Below are 13,727 nucleotides of genomic sequence, written 5' to 3'. Positions count from 1 at the left end.
ACCAGTATGGGGCCACTTACGGATCCATGACGTTTCTAAAGATGTGGCCTGGGGGTACGGGGCCCTGAGCCCAAGCTCTCTCCAATGATGGACCTCAGACAGGCTCACGGGAGCTGCGTGTGCAGGCAGACATCCTTGCCAGAACCTTCGAGTCACCTGTCTCGTGTGGCCTTCCATCCCAGCGGGGAAGGGGATGGCCTCATTTACGAAACGTTTGTGTCCGAACAGCTGGTTGGTCTGCAGGAGACCCAGCTGGGTTTTGGTCCTGGCTCTAACACAGATGTCACATGACCCAACTCTAACTCAGCTGGTCAGCCAGGTTTGGGTCCGGGCTCCAACACAGAAGGTCGCATGACCTGGCTCTATCCGAGATGGTCACATGACCCGGTTCCATCACAGACGGTCACATGACATGGGTTGAGCCATTTTCCCGCTGGGCACCTAAACTAATTTCCTTGGGCACGGAGGCTTACGTGTCCAGGCCTCTCTGAGTGACACCCGAGAAGAAGCAAACAGGGAAATGGAAGGAAACAGAAGTGTCCGAACCCCAGCTGCATAATTTCCAGGGCTCAGGGGGAACAAAAATGCAGCCCTCTTACTCAGAATTTCAAGATAGTGAAGCAGTGCACTGAGCCAAGGGTGGGGTCTTTCTGAGTGTGGCTGCGTGTGTTGCCCGTGACTCTGGCTCTGCCCAAGGAGACTGTCCTCAGAGAGGTCCCTGGATGCCCCCCCTCCCCCTCAGCGGCAGGCAGTGACCTGATGACGTCCAGCTCGGTCAGGCTGAGTCATTCCAAAACCCAGGATTCGAAGGACAGGAGGTGGGTTTAGCGCTGAGATGTTTGGAGAACAAAACTCTTTACCGGTTAAAGAAAAAATAACATGGGGCGCCTGGGTGGCTCAGTCGGTTAAGCGTCAGACTTCGGCTCAGGTCATGATCTCGCGGTCCGTGGGTTCGAGCCCCGCGTCGGGCTCCGTGCTGACAGCTCAGAGCCTGGAGCCTGTTTCGGATTCTGTGTCTCCCTCTCTCTGACCCTCCCCTGTTCATGCTCTGTCTCTCTCTGTCTCAAAAATAAATAAACGTTAAAAAATTTTTAAAAGAAAGAAAAAATAACGTAAAGATGAACCTCCTTAGGCATTTTCTTCAAGGCTGACTTGTGGCTGAAGACAAAACCCTGCCCCGAATCCATCTGAATGTGATGCGGGCGGCAGGGGCTCGGGTCCCCTGGCTCTTCCTGGCCCGTGATCTGGGCTGACCCACTTCCCTCCCCGAGCCTCAGTTTTCTCCTGTGCCACTGGAGGTGGGGGCAGGGGTCGCCGGCGGCGGGCCAGGTCATCCTCTCGACCCCTAAGAACCAGCCCTCTCTCCAAGTCTGTCCCAGGCAGGTGTGATTATCCATACACCAAATCATGTGAAATTCTCATTAAATTTATGAAAACTTTTGTGGGTTCCCCCGCCCCAGCCAGTGCCCCAGGTGGGAGTTCATGACATTTGCAAGATTCGAAGTGCATCAAAGTGATCCTGAACGTGAGTGTGGGACGCCATCAGCCTGGGGTCAACCGAACGAATTCAGGTTTCCGCACGATGTACCGCCACGCCGAGCGGCCGTAGACGATATCGGACAGCTAACGGCATCGAAGGATGCTAAGGAAATGTGGGTGAACGAATAAATAAAATAGGTGTAAAGGGCCTGTCTTGGGAAGAAAACGTTTAGACGATATTTATAAATTTTCGTTAAACGTAGCAATAAAGGATAAGCCCCAAATATGCAGTTGGGCTCTTTCCGGGTGGCGGGATTTTGTGCTTTTCATTTGTTTCTCCTTTTTCCCATCCTACATGCGGTCTTCATCCTTCACCGCAAACATGTATTACTTGTGTGATGAGTAAACGTGAGGAGATGAATTTGTCTGAGGGGTTGAGGGCTGTGAGATCCTGCACCTCAGCTTTGACGTGTGGCTGCTCCGTCTTCTGACCTGCTTTCGGGGTAGACTGAGGGGGGCTGGGGGAGCTCTCCGTGGCGGGGCGGGGGGGGGGGGCGGTGGTCTGTTAAATCGCTTGATCTCTTTTATGGGGTTCTTGTACACACCTCGGCCTGTCTCGACGGCCCCCTTGGCAGTTGGGGGGTGGCACCTGCCGCCCCAGACGTTCAGGCCGGCCTCGCAAGCCTCCCGGCTGGACACGCTCCAGCCACCGGCCCCCAGGCCCCAGGCTCCGGGGCGGCTCCGGGTCGGGGACAGCCTGGCCTCCCCACCGGGCGCTCCACCTGAAAGAGATTAGCTGGGACCACCGGAAGCCTGCAACCCTAATCGCAGGGATTTCGTTTCTTGTTTCCTCGGACGAGTTTCTCCAGGTGTTTCAAGTGATTAGCCAGGACCCACGCCGCCGGTCACTGTGCCACCATTGTGTCCCCGGCGCTGGTTCCCTGCCACGTGGCCTTTGGGACGACCCCAAATAAAAATGGCGAGAACAGACCGCCAAGCGGCTGGACCGTTTATGGGAAGGGTGTGGGACAACAGGGAACACACCCAGAGGGCTTTACGGCTCCACCTCGGGCCCCAGCAATGGGGGCGCCCTGGCTCCCAGGTGCCTTCCTGGTCCCCTTTATGCGGGGGGAGGGTGCTGACACCTCCGTGGTGCAGGCCTGGCTCTGGGAGGCTCTTTCCTTTTGGAGAGGCTGGTTTCGCTTTCCTGCCGGGATGGCCTCAGCAAATCCCCCTGATTGCCACTGAGCGGGGAATGAGATGGTCTGCTGCACAGACAGCTGGCCTCCAATCCAGCAGATAAAGAGTGATACCTTCCCCCAGAATCTTGGGTTTCTCGTGCTGCCTCTTCCCTTGGTGTGGATTACGCTGTGTTCTCATAACCGTGCCCCCCAGGACTCCTCCCCCCGCCCCCCAACACCACCAAAGGCTTTTTTTTTTCTGAGCCGTGGAAGAGACCCAGAAAACCTCAGACAGAAAAGGTCCGGCCCAGGTCGCCTCTGCCCTGGCGTTTCTCTCACCTCGTAGCAGCAACGCAGTTTTCAGAAGCGGGAAGTACAGAATGGGAGGAAGGATTCCGGGCAAAAGGCGGGGAGGAGACCTTTGGAGCCATCCCTTGGCTTTCAACCCGCCCCCACCTCCTTTTCTTACCAGGGCCGGTCGGAAGCTTGGGAAGGACCCACAGATCCTGGGGTCCTCAGACCTGCTCATGAGCAGGCTTCGGGGGGCAGGGGGGCTAAGCAGGGCTCAGACCTCGTGAAGAAAGAATCTTTCTCGGCCAGTGTTCACGGCTTCCCTCAGATTCTCAAAGGCCCGAGACTCCATTAGAGTTCAGAATCCCTGGCCTAGTCCAACCCCATCTTATATAGGGGGAAACTGAGGCGGGAGGGGGGTCGATTCTCCCATGGCGACTAAGTGACAGAGCCAGGGTGCCCGGGACCCTACAACCTGAAGTCCCATTAGGACATCACGGGAGGGGGGCGGGGTTTGACGCTAACCTGGAGGCCGTGCCCTGCTTAATAATCATAAAAAACAAGGGCATCCGAATGCTGCGCTTCAGGCCCGGCTGGGAGCCTTTTGCAAGGAATACTCCCTTAATTCCCAGAACGGCCCTGTGAGGTAGTTTATTATCAGAGCCATTTTACAGACGAGAAAACCGAGGCATAGAGGAACTACGGAGGAACTTTTCAGCAGAGCTAATAAGATAGAGAGGTGGGATTCGGAGCCAGTCTAGCTGCAGACGCTACGCTTATTTATTTATTTATTTATTTATTGCAAGGGAGGGGTAGAGAGAGAGAGAGAGAGAGGGAATATGTCAGGCAGACTCTACACTGTCAGTGAAGGGCTCGAACCCACGAATCACGAGATCGTGAGCTGAGCCCAAACCAAGAGCCGGACGCCCAACCGACCGCGCCACCCAGGCGCCCCCACACTCTGCCCTTCTAACCACATGGCATCATGGGTGCGCGAGTGGGACAGGGGTGCATGCGTGTGCTCCGGACGTTCCAAGTCGGGTTTCTGCTGTTTACTTTGGGACACCCTCCCCATCTCTGAGACTCCACTTCCTCGTCTTTTCTACCTCTCAAGTTTGTTGGAAGTTGAAAATAAAATCGAGAAAACCCCTCGCCTGGTGTCTGGCGTGTGAAAGACCCTTAGAAATGGATCCTTGAGCTGAATGACAATCAAAGCAAAGTGCTGCCAGGGGCGCCTGGGTGGCTCAGTCCGTGAAGCGTCCGACTTTGGCTCAGGTCATGATCTCGCGGTTCGTGGGTTCGAGCCCCGCGTCGGGCTCCGTGCTGACAGCCCGGAGCCTGGAGCCTGCTTCGGATTCTGTGTCTCCCTCTCTTCTGTGCCCCTCCCCCACTTGTGCTGTCTCTCTCTCTCTCAAATATAAATAAACATTTAAAAAAATTACTTAAAAAAACAGAGCGCTGCCAGCCTTTCCAAAGCTGGAGACGTGCCCAGGACGAGGTAGCGTGGGCACCCAGCAGGACAGAAAGGGACGGGGGACGTTGGACGGTAGGGGTTGGCTTCATCCCATCCCTGGGGTCTCCTGGAGGGTTTGGGGCACAGAAGCTGTAGGATTTGATTGTGCCTCAGCGCGGGCACCTTCCGAGGGACCAGCTTGGCAGAGTCAGTCCCACCAAAAGCTGACTGGGCTTTTTAGCTCCTCCTTGGAGCTGTCGCTCAAGCAGGAGTCTCTGCCCTGGCATCTCGGCAGCCCTTTGCTGCACCTTGAGCCAGAGCGGCGCCTGGTCACCGAGGGGGAAGAGCCCCCTCCGGTTGGCGGTGTCCCCGTCCCCTTGGCCGGCCTCCCTCTTGCCGACCCGCGGGTTCCAGCTCCTGAGCGTTCCTCGCTCCTCAAATCGGCCTGGGCACAGACAGCAACAAGCACCGTGCCTGTCCCTTCATTACACCGTACCTGTCCCCCCCGCGCATCATACCTGTCCCCCCAACACACCGTACCTGTCCCCCAGCACACCTGTCCCCAGGGCCTGTACCTCCCTTTGAGGAGCTCGAAATAATTCCAGTCCTTGAGAGGAATGTGTCGCTGCCCCCATTCAGAGGTGAGGGGATGAGGCGCTGAGACGACGATCGTCGCGGCTGGGAAGCGGGGGGGGGGGGGGGGGGGGGAGGGGGGGCAGGGCCCAGTCCGCGCTTCTGCAGCACAACCCTCGTCCTTTCCTCCACGGTGTCCCCTCGACGTCACCCAGGAAGCATCAGCACACACAGCGGCATTGTGCTCTGCCACAGGAGGGGTGCAACGCGACTCCTCGGGGCTGACCTGTGCAGACCGAGGGCTCGGGTCCCCCTAAAACGTGCCCCCACGTTGAAACCTAATCCCCAACGGGAGGGTGGTAGGAGCGGAGGCCTCTGGGAGGTGATGGCGTCATGAAGGGGAACCCTCACGAGTAGGATTCGTGCCCTCATAAAAGAGACGCCTAATTAGTGCCCTCACCCCCTTCCGTCTTCCGTCGGGTGGGGACACAGAGAGAACACGGCCCTCCCCAGACTCGGAATCTGCAGGCGCCTCCATTGTGGACTCCCAGGTCCAGAACTGGGAGAAATACATTTCCGTGGCCGATAAGCCCCCCATCCTGTGGTAGAATGTTGTAGCCGCAGGAGCAGACCCCCTGCTGACCACCGGAGCAAACCCCCGATGGTGGGGGCGGTGGGGGGGGGGGTGCGGAGCTTGGAAGGACAAAGTGCAGAATGCACTCGTGATGCCATCAGGGACGCGAGCGGTTGCAAAACAGGGCTGGGTCTTAGCAACACGCTAGGAAGTTTCCAGAGGTGCCGGCAATAATATTAAGTAAATAACCGCCACAAAACATGGCCCCGGATTGCATACAGTTGAGTGCAAACTGAATACAGTTAAATGCACGTAAAATAAAGACATTTTATGAGAATTCGTATAGATACAATAGAACTATATAAAAAAGAAAACAAGGTGACGTGGAATAGAAGCCCAGAGGCGCTACGGTGGGAAGGACCATAGCGTCCAACGGCGATCATCGTTAAGGTCTTAGCCATGTTTTGAGAGACGACTGACAGGGGCTTATGATGCCATTAAAAATAGTGAATTGAACCAATTAAATGAAAGTGTGCCACGCCTGGACTCACGACGGCAGGTGTATTGTGACTTTTTGATGGAGAGTAGAGGAGGCAGGGGAGGGGGGCGGGAAGCAGACCTTGTGCCTCGACTGGGGCTCTGCAGGTGGAGGGATGGGATTGTTCTGACTGAGGCCAGGGAGGGGGTGGGGAAAGGGAGCTAGTGGGGCTCCTTCCCAGGGACAAGGGTGGAAGGGGACTGGTGTTTCTGGCCTGAAAGGACAACAACCCCAAATCGGTCCAGCCCAGTAGTCCTGACAACAGGCAAGGTTCTGAGGAAGCAGGGAGTTCTCTGGAGCCTTGAGGAGTCCTCTGTGGTCTGGGCCCCTCGTGAGTAGTGACACCTCTGGGTTGACTTGGCCTGTACCGTCTCCCCGCCCTGTTACAGTGCTCACGTTGGGGACCAGGAGGTCATATTTGTGCCATGGTGAAGTCTCAGCCTTTTGGGGGACGGCACCATAGCATGTCCTGGAGAAAGTTCTCGGCCCAGCCAACCCAAAGCTCCTCCCCAACTATGAGTGTAATCTCCTTTTTACTGTCCCGAAATAAAAATTCCTAGACCCGGGGCGCCTGGGTGGCGCAGTCGGTTAAGCGTCCGACTTCAGCCAGGTCACGATCTCACGGTCCGGGAGTTCGAGCCCCGCGTCAGGCTCTGGGCTGATGGCTCGGAGCCTGGAGCCTGTTTCCGATTCTGTGTCTCCCTCTCTCTCTGCCCCTCCCCCGTTCATGCTCTATCTCTCTCTGTCCCAAAAATAAATAAACGTTGAAAAAAAATTTTTTTTTAAATTCCTAGACCCGATATAGGAATGACACATATAATTTTATGACTCAGTATGATGCCCTTAATGTTAGATGAAGACCAGAGAAAAAGAAAGTGGTTTAAATAAGCGTATGCATCTCAGCAGGTAGGTGCGTGGGCCTGTCTCCGCTGGAGGACACGGCGGAGCAGGGCGGGCCCGGCACCTTCTGGGCACGTCGGTGCGATGTGGGAGCCACCCCCGGCGGACAGACACACAGACACAGGGTTGCTGGGCTGCAGACTCACAGAGAAAAAGCCTTATTGCCCAGAGGGGGGCCCTTTTCTGAACGTGGGAAGCTTCTTAATCAAGTTCCATTGATTTATACGATAGTTTCATTCCAGAGAAATTCGGTGCATATTATGACTTGCCTGTAAGACTAAGTGTGTTACTGCACAGAAATCTGAGAAGCCCCTTTTTTTGGCGGGGGTGCTGGGTGCCCCTCTGTGAGAGCCCACGGACCAGAGTACCGCACACAGGCCGGGATGTGGAGGCCGCCGGCCCCCGAGGTTCTGGTCCAGGTTTGAGTCCCAGCTTGGCAAGAACAGCCAGGATCTTGGTGCATGAACGAGGTCCCTTGAAGACTCTTGGACATCTCAGGGAAAGAGGCTCCGAGGACGGGGCTCAGTTATCTATTGTTGAGGTGCAAACCATCCCCGAACTCAGGGGTCTGAATGGCACTAGCTGATCGTTAACTCTGCTCAGCCGGGTGGTTCTTCCGCTCCGCGTCGCCCCTGCTGGGACTGGAAGGTCTGAGATGCCATCACCACGCCTGAGTCCATTGCCTCAGCTGGGTGGCTGGAGCCCCTGGGAGCCGGCGGGGCCTCTCTGTCCACATGACCGGCGTGGGCTTCCTCACAGGATGGCCGGCTCAAAGGAACATCACGTGATGACTGCATCCAAAGCGGGGAGGAAACAGCCAGTCCTCTTTCAGGCTGGTCCCGGAACAGGAACACAAGAGCCCTGCCTCTTCTGTTGGCCAAAGCAGGTGGGAGGGAGGCAGATGCAAGGAACAGCCTGTGTGTGGAATTGGCGGTGGTCATCTTTAGAGACAACCACAGGGACCCTGCGTTCCTACCGACGTGGGCTGGTGGAGATTCAGTTTCTGCCACTGGATAGACGGGCGCGTGTGTATGATACACGCTGGGAACTTCCGTTAAAAAAAAACATGTTTTCAAAAAGGTGCTGCTTACTAGTAACGTGTTTGGAACATTTACTATATGCCAGACCCGTCTGTATCATCTGCCCCACATTTAACTGCCCCGCAATCCTAGGACACGGGCACTCCTATTATCCCCGTGTCATAGAGGTGGAAACGGAGACACAGGAAGTAATCTGTCCTCCAAGCCCACTTCTGGGCACTTGTTGTAAGGAAGCAATTCATTCTCAGTTGTCAGATGTTCGTGACAACATAGTTCATAATGGGAGACTGGTTACATCAATCACCATCCATCCATAGAACAGAGAACGGGACAGCAGTAGCACAATATTTTTTTTTTAAGTTATTTGAAGAGAGAGAGAAATAGAGAGCATGAGCAGGGGAGGGGCAGAGAGAGGGGGAGAGAGAGAATCCCAAGCAGACTCTGAGCTGTCAGCGTGGAGCCCGATGTGGGGCTCAAACTCGTGAGCGGTGAGATCGTGACCTGAGCCGCAGCCAAGAGTTGGACGCTTAACTGGCGGAGCCACCCAGGCGCCCCAGCAGTAGGACAATATTGATGTGCCGTGAAAACCAAAAGACTCAAAAACAACGTATATCGTATCCTCCCATTCTGCGCAAAAATTTACGTTACGAGCCCTTAAAAGCGGCCGTGCCTAGGTAGGGATTATGAATGGGAGAGTTTTGTCTTTTCCTTAGTGCGTGGTGTGTTCTCCTTTGACAATGAACATGTCTTGCTCCGGAAGGAAGAGAAAAAGAACTCAAGGTGTCGCTTTTAATTCCTGAAAGGGAAAGCAAAAAAAAGAGAAAAGGCTGTCTCCTTAAATGAGAGAGCTGTAGGCGACTGGAAAAGTCAATGACCCAGAAAATCACCCTCGGCAGTTGGGGCCCCCTCGACCTTGTTGACCAAAGTCAAATTCTCGTAACTGAGCAAATGTGGCTGAGAAAGCTCAGCCTGCCACTGGGGTGGGGAGGGGGGTCTCCAAAACCCTCAGCGGCTATGCCCCTTCGTCAGCCACGGCCACCGGTTCTGTCTGCTGAGTCCGGGCTCCCGGGAATCTGCGTGGTCTGCTAAGCCCACCAGTGCCCCCTCTGTGGACACAGGAGGATGGGCAATGACTCACCCCCTCGCCTTCTTCAACGACAACTGTGCTGATGGACCTCTGCTCCATCCTCCACCACACACATTTGGCATCCACCCCATCTCTCCCTCTCCCTCTCTCATGGCAGAAATCTTCAAGGCTCCCCCATATTCTTGGCTCCCGGTGTGCCCTTGCCTCCTCCCAGCGATTCAATCAAACGTGAACCCAGGCGTTGCTGTGAAGGGGTTTTACAGATGGAATTAGGATCCTGAGTCAGTTGACTTTCAGATAGGGAGCCGTCATGGTGGGCCTACCCTAATCAGAGGAGCCCTTAAAATCTGGGCTGGAGGAGGTCAGAGTTTGGAAGCAGCAGGGAAAGTTCTTCTTGCTGACCTAAAGCTGGACGGGCCACCTGGTGAGGACCGCGGTGGCCTCTGGGAGCTGAGACTGGTCCCCGATCAACAGCCAGCGTGGCATCGAGGACGTGCGGAACTGAATTCTGCCAACGACAACGATTGTGTTGCTTGGTGGGTTGGGGTTGCTCGATTCGTGTTGATTTGTTACTCGGCGACACAAAACGAGCGCGTTTTCCTCCTCCCCTCCCTTCCTTTCTTCCCTCCTTTGTGTCTTTCCTTTTAAACATGCTGTAGATACTTTTCCCCATCGTTACAGAGTATGCGGAAATAAACGCCATGGGTGTTGGCGGATTTGACTCAGAAGGACTGAAAGCCTGGTGTTGGAGCACATCCGACAGGAGAGGCACTGACTCGGCCCAGAACTCTGTTCTGTCAGATATCCGTAAAACAAAGTTCCTCCCCAAAGCGCGTTTTTGCCACGTTCGTGTCCTTTGGTGGTGGAGGTAGCTCACTACCTACAGTCAAGGACAAAAGCTCACACGTACAGAAATCAGCAGAGTTATGATGCACCTGGTGGTGAGCACCGCCTTGTTCCCGTGAGCTTCTGTCCCCTTGACCGTCTTGTTCGGTCACGTTCCACCTTCTTTTCCTGTCCTGTGTGTGTGTGTGTGTGTGTGTGTGTGTGTGTGTGTGTCTTTGATCTCACGGGCTCGTGTGCTCGAGCCCTGTGTCGGGCCCGCTGCTGTCAGCACAGAGCCCGCTTCAGATCCTCTGTCCCCCTCTCTCTGCCCCTTCCCTGCTCACACTCTCTCCCCCCACCAAAAAAAAAATTTAAAAATGTGCGGTATGGAAGCCATGTCCAAAGACTTTACCACTATTTACCTCCGAAATGAGGAAACATTTCAGAGACAAACCGGTTTGATTTGACTCGCAGCCTTCAAACTTAGTGGCCGGCCATTCAAATCTCTTGACCTCTCAGCCCCAGAAGGCCCCTGTGCAAAGTGGTCTGCCGGAAAGTGAACATATGTGAGGTCTCCGGGCACAGAGTAGGGCTTCAGTATCTGTCACAGTTTTTCCCTTCCTTTCTGTCCTTCGATCTCATTTCACTTTTTCTCCCTCTTCAACAAACAAACAAACAGGTTTTTGGCCTCCCGAGCAAGACCCTTCTAGAAAGAATTCAGGTTACCGCCGCGATGACGAGGTTTGGCATTAGCCTTGGTGGCTGCGTTTGAATGCTTTCAGGCCGTGGAACCTCACTGTGACAATCATTTATGACCTGTTTCTGGCCTGTTTCTGGGGGATTTGGGTGAGTGTGGGTAAGAGAAGCAACCACCAGGAGGGTGTGTCCCAGGGGCAGGAGCGTCACCTGGCTTAGCTTTTGTCGCAAACTCCAGGCATCTGTGTGAGGGAACAGCCTGTACTTCTGGGGCACAGCAGCCGGGACCCTCAACCTCCCCAGAGTCAGAGTGAAGGGCTGCGGGAGGTGTCAATACCGAGGAAATGATCCGTCAGACGAGGTCTGAGAAGAGGGGTGGGAGGAAGGGCCCTGGAGGTCAGGCGTGGGGCCCGGCAAAATGGGGAAATCGGTGACGTGTATTTTTACAGGCTAACGGGAACCTTATAGATTTGCTGGATCTTCAGCTTCTGGGAGGCAGGAATCTTATCTGACTCATAGAATCCCCAGGCACCCGGCCAGGCAAAGTACGAGGGCACCAGAGGGACAAAGGGAGGAGAGAAGAAGACACACCCTTTCCCTTTTCACAGCAGGAAACAGGCCAATATGGTCCAAGGTTTAGTCCCAGAAATGCCTTCCTGTTCGGGTGTCAGTAACTGAGAATAGGTTGAAATAAGATCTCTGCTGGTTGACTTTTTTCCTTTAAAAATTACACATGTCTTGGGGCACCTGGGTGGCTCAGGTAAGTGGCCGACTTCGACTCAGGTCATGATCTCACCGTTCATGAGTTCGAGCCCCGCGTCGGGCTCTCTGCTGTCGGCACAGAGCCTGCTTTAGATCCTCTGTCCCCACCTCTCTCTCTCTCTCTCTCGAACCTTAAAAAAAAATTACATGCGTCTTTGGGTGGTGGGAGTGCTCGCCTACGAATGGATCTCACAGATGACAGCTGGTCTCAGGTCTGGTGCTCTGTGAGCAAGCGACATAGGCGACTGCTCCCTTGGGCAGCCCAACCTGGCCCCGCGTTACCTGGTGTCCAACAGGATGGCTCGGACAAGATGCCATGAACATTCTTCCTGGCTTCATTTTATACCCTCGCCCTGGTGTCTGTCATTGTCGTCTCCCTCCTGGACTACTGTAACAGTCCAAGCACGCCCCTCTGCTGTCTCATTCTCTTTCATCCACTTACAAATGAGAATGGGCTCACGGGACGCTGTTCCCTCCGTTTGCCTCTACTTCTAACTCTCCAGTGGCCAGACTTAAAACACAAGTAAAACTGCTCACTGCCCTCTGCTTCAGCCCACTGCTGTCCACTAGTCCCCCGTAAACACAAAAAGCTCTCCCATCTCAAGGATATGTTATTCCCTTTGCTGAGAAGTCTTTCCTCTCAATCATCCCGCTCCCGTTCTCATCCAAGTCTCAAACTAAACACCACCTCCTCAGAGAGGCATCCCGGCCCACTCCTCTGAAGTGGGTCCACGATGGGCTCTAGCATAGGCTTCTATTTGTGTCCTTTACGGTGCATGTCAAAGTTTGGAAATTACATATTATTTTGTTTATCTGTGGCCTACTATGTGGCTCCACCATGAGCCAATAATTCCTATGAGGAGAGGGACCATGTATGTCTTGTCGACCACTGTGCTTCCCACGGTGCCCGGCACAAGAGGTGGTCATCATATACGTGTTGAATGAAAAACGAATGAGTACGGAGGTAAATGAACGTCTCAACTTCCTGGTGGCAGGCTTTATGCAGAGACTATTCAAGGACACTACCCACTGGTAATACACTTAATAAGGACCGGGTTTTAAGTGATCTTAGGCAGAACTTGTGAGCAAAGACACTAACGGAAGAAGGTGACCGTGCCAGGACAGGCCAGTATGGACTCAGAAGGCCGACTTGGAGAGATAAACCATCCAGACAGGGCCAGACCTGTAGCCAGCCCCTTGGCCACTCTGGCCAAGAGCTGTCACTGGTCCCTTGGTGCCGAGGGAACTAGAAATCAATGTGGCTGCCCCACTGGTCCCGGTGTGGTAGGGGATCATTCTAGAATGCCCACTAACAGTGTCCATGCCTACTCTGAAGTACGTGTGCCTGCCATTCTCAGCCAACCAGGCTGTCCTCTTTATCAAATAAGGATTAACGAGCTCCCTGGGGCGCATCAGGGATAGGTCGAGGGTCCTGTGTCCCCGTGATCCAGGCCACGATTCTAAGACCTATTCTCATCTATTTCTGGTGGGAATGTGCTGCATTGCAACTCTTCTGGAAGGAAATTTGGCAAGATATATTAAGAGCCTTAAATATAGTCATGCCCTTTGACCCAGTAACCCCACTTTGAAGAATCTACCCAAGAGCTAGGCCCAGAAATGTGCACTAAAACATGAGCATTAGGTTTCTCATCTAAGGGTACTTTTAATAATCAGGAGAACAGCAAAATGACATGACCAAATATCCAACAATAGATTGGATATAAGTAAATAACGGCCTATCTGTGTTACGGAATATTATTAGCTGATAAAAGTTTCCAGGGAAACGTGTTTCCAAGGAAAATGTAACAGCATGGGAAAGTGTAATTGGGGCTGTTGCGGGGGGGAGGTGGATGCAACTAATTTTTTGCATTTTTATTACAAATAGAAATGTTTAACGGGCGCCTGGGTGGCTCAGTCAGTTAAGCATCTGACTTTGGCTCAGATCATGATCTTGTGGTTTGTGAGTTTGAGCCCCACGTCAGGGTCTGTGCTGACAGCTCGCAGCCTGGAGCCTGCTTCGGATTCTGTGTCTCCCTCTCTCTGCCCCTCCGCCACTTGTGCTCTCTCTCTGTCTCTCAAAAATAAGTAAAGATTTTAAAAAATCAACATGTTTAAATACTTTAGAGTTTCCGATATAAGAAACTCGGGTACAAAGCAGTGGAGTCACATTATCTTTCAGGAGTCCTAAAGACTCATTTGTACAGTCTTGAAATTTCTCAAGAAAGATACAGCCATTGGAGAGGAGGTCTGGTTCCTTGCCTAAAGTAATCTCAATTGTCGCATGGATTTGTTTCACATCCAAATGTGTGTAGGGACAATGACATTTAA

Source organism: Felis catus, chromosome B3 (assembly GCF_018350175.1).
Source record: "Felis catus isolate Fca126 chromosome B3, F.catus_Fca126_mat1.0, whole genome shotgun sequence".
Classification (NCBI taxonomy): Eukaryota; Metazoa; Chordata; class Mammalia; order Carnivora; family Felidae; genus Felis; species Felis catus.
Note: the sequence above shows the minus strand (reverse complement) of the source record.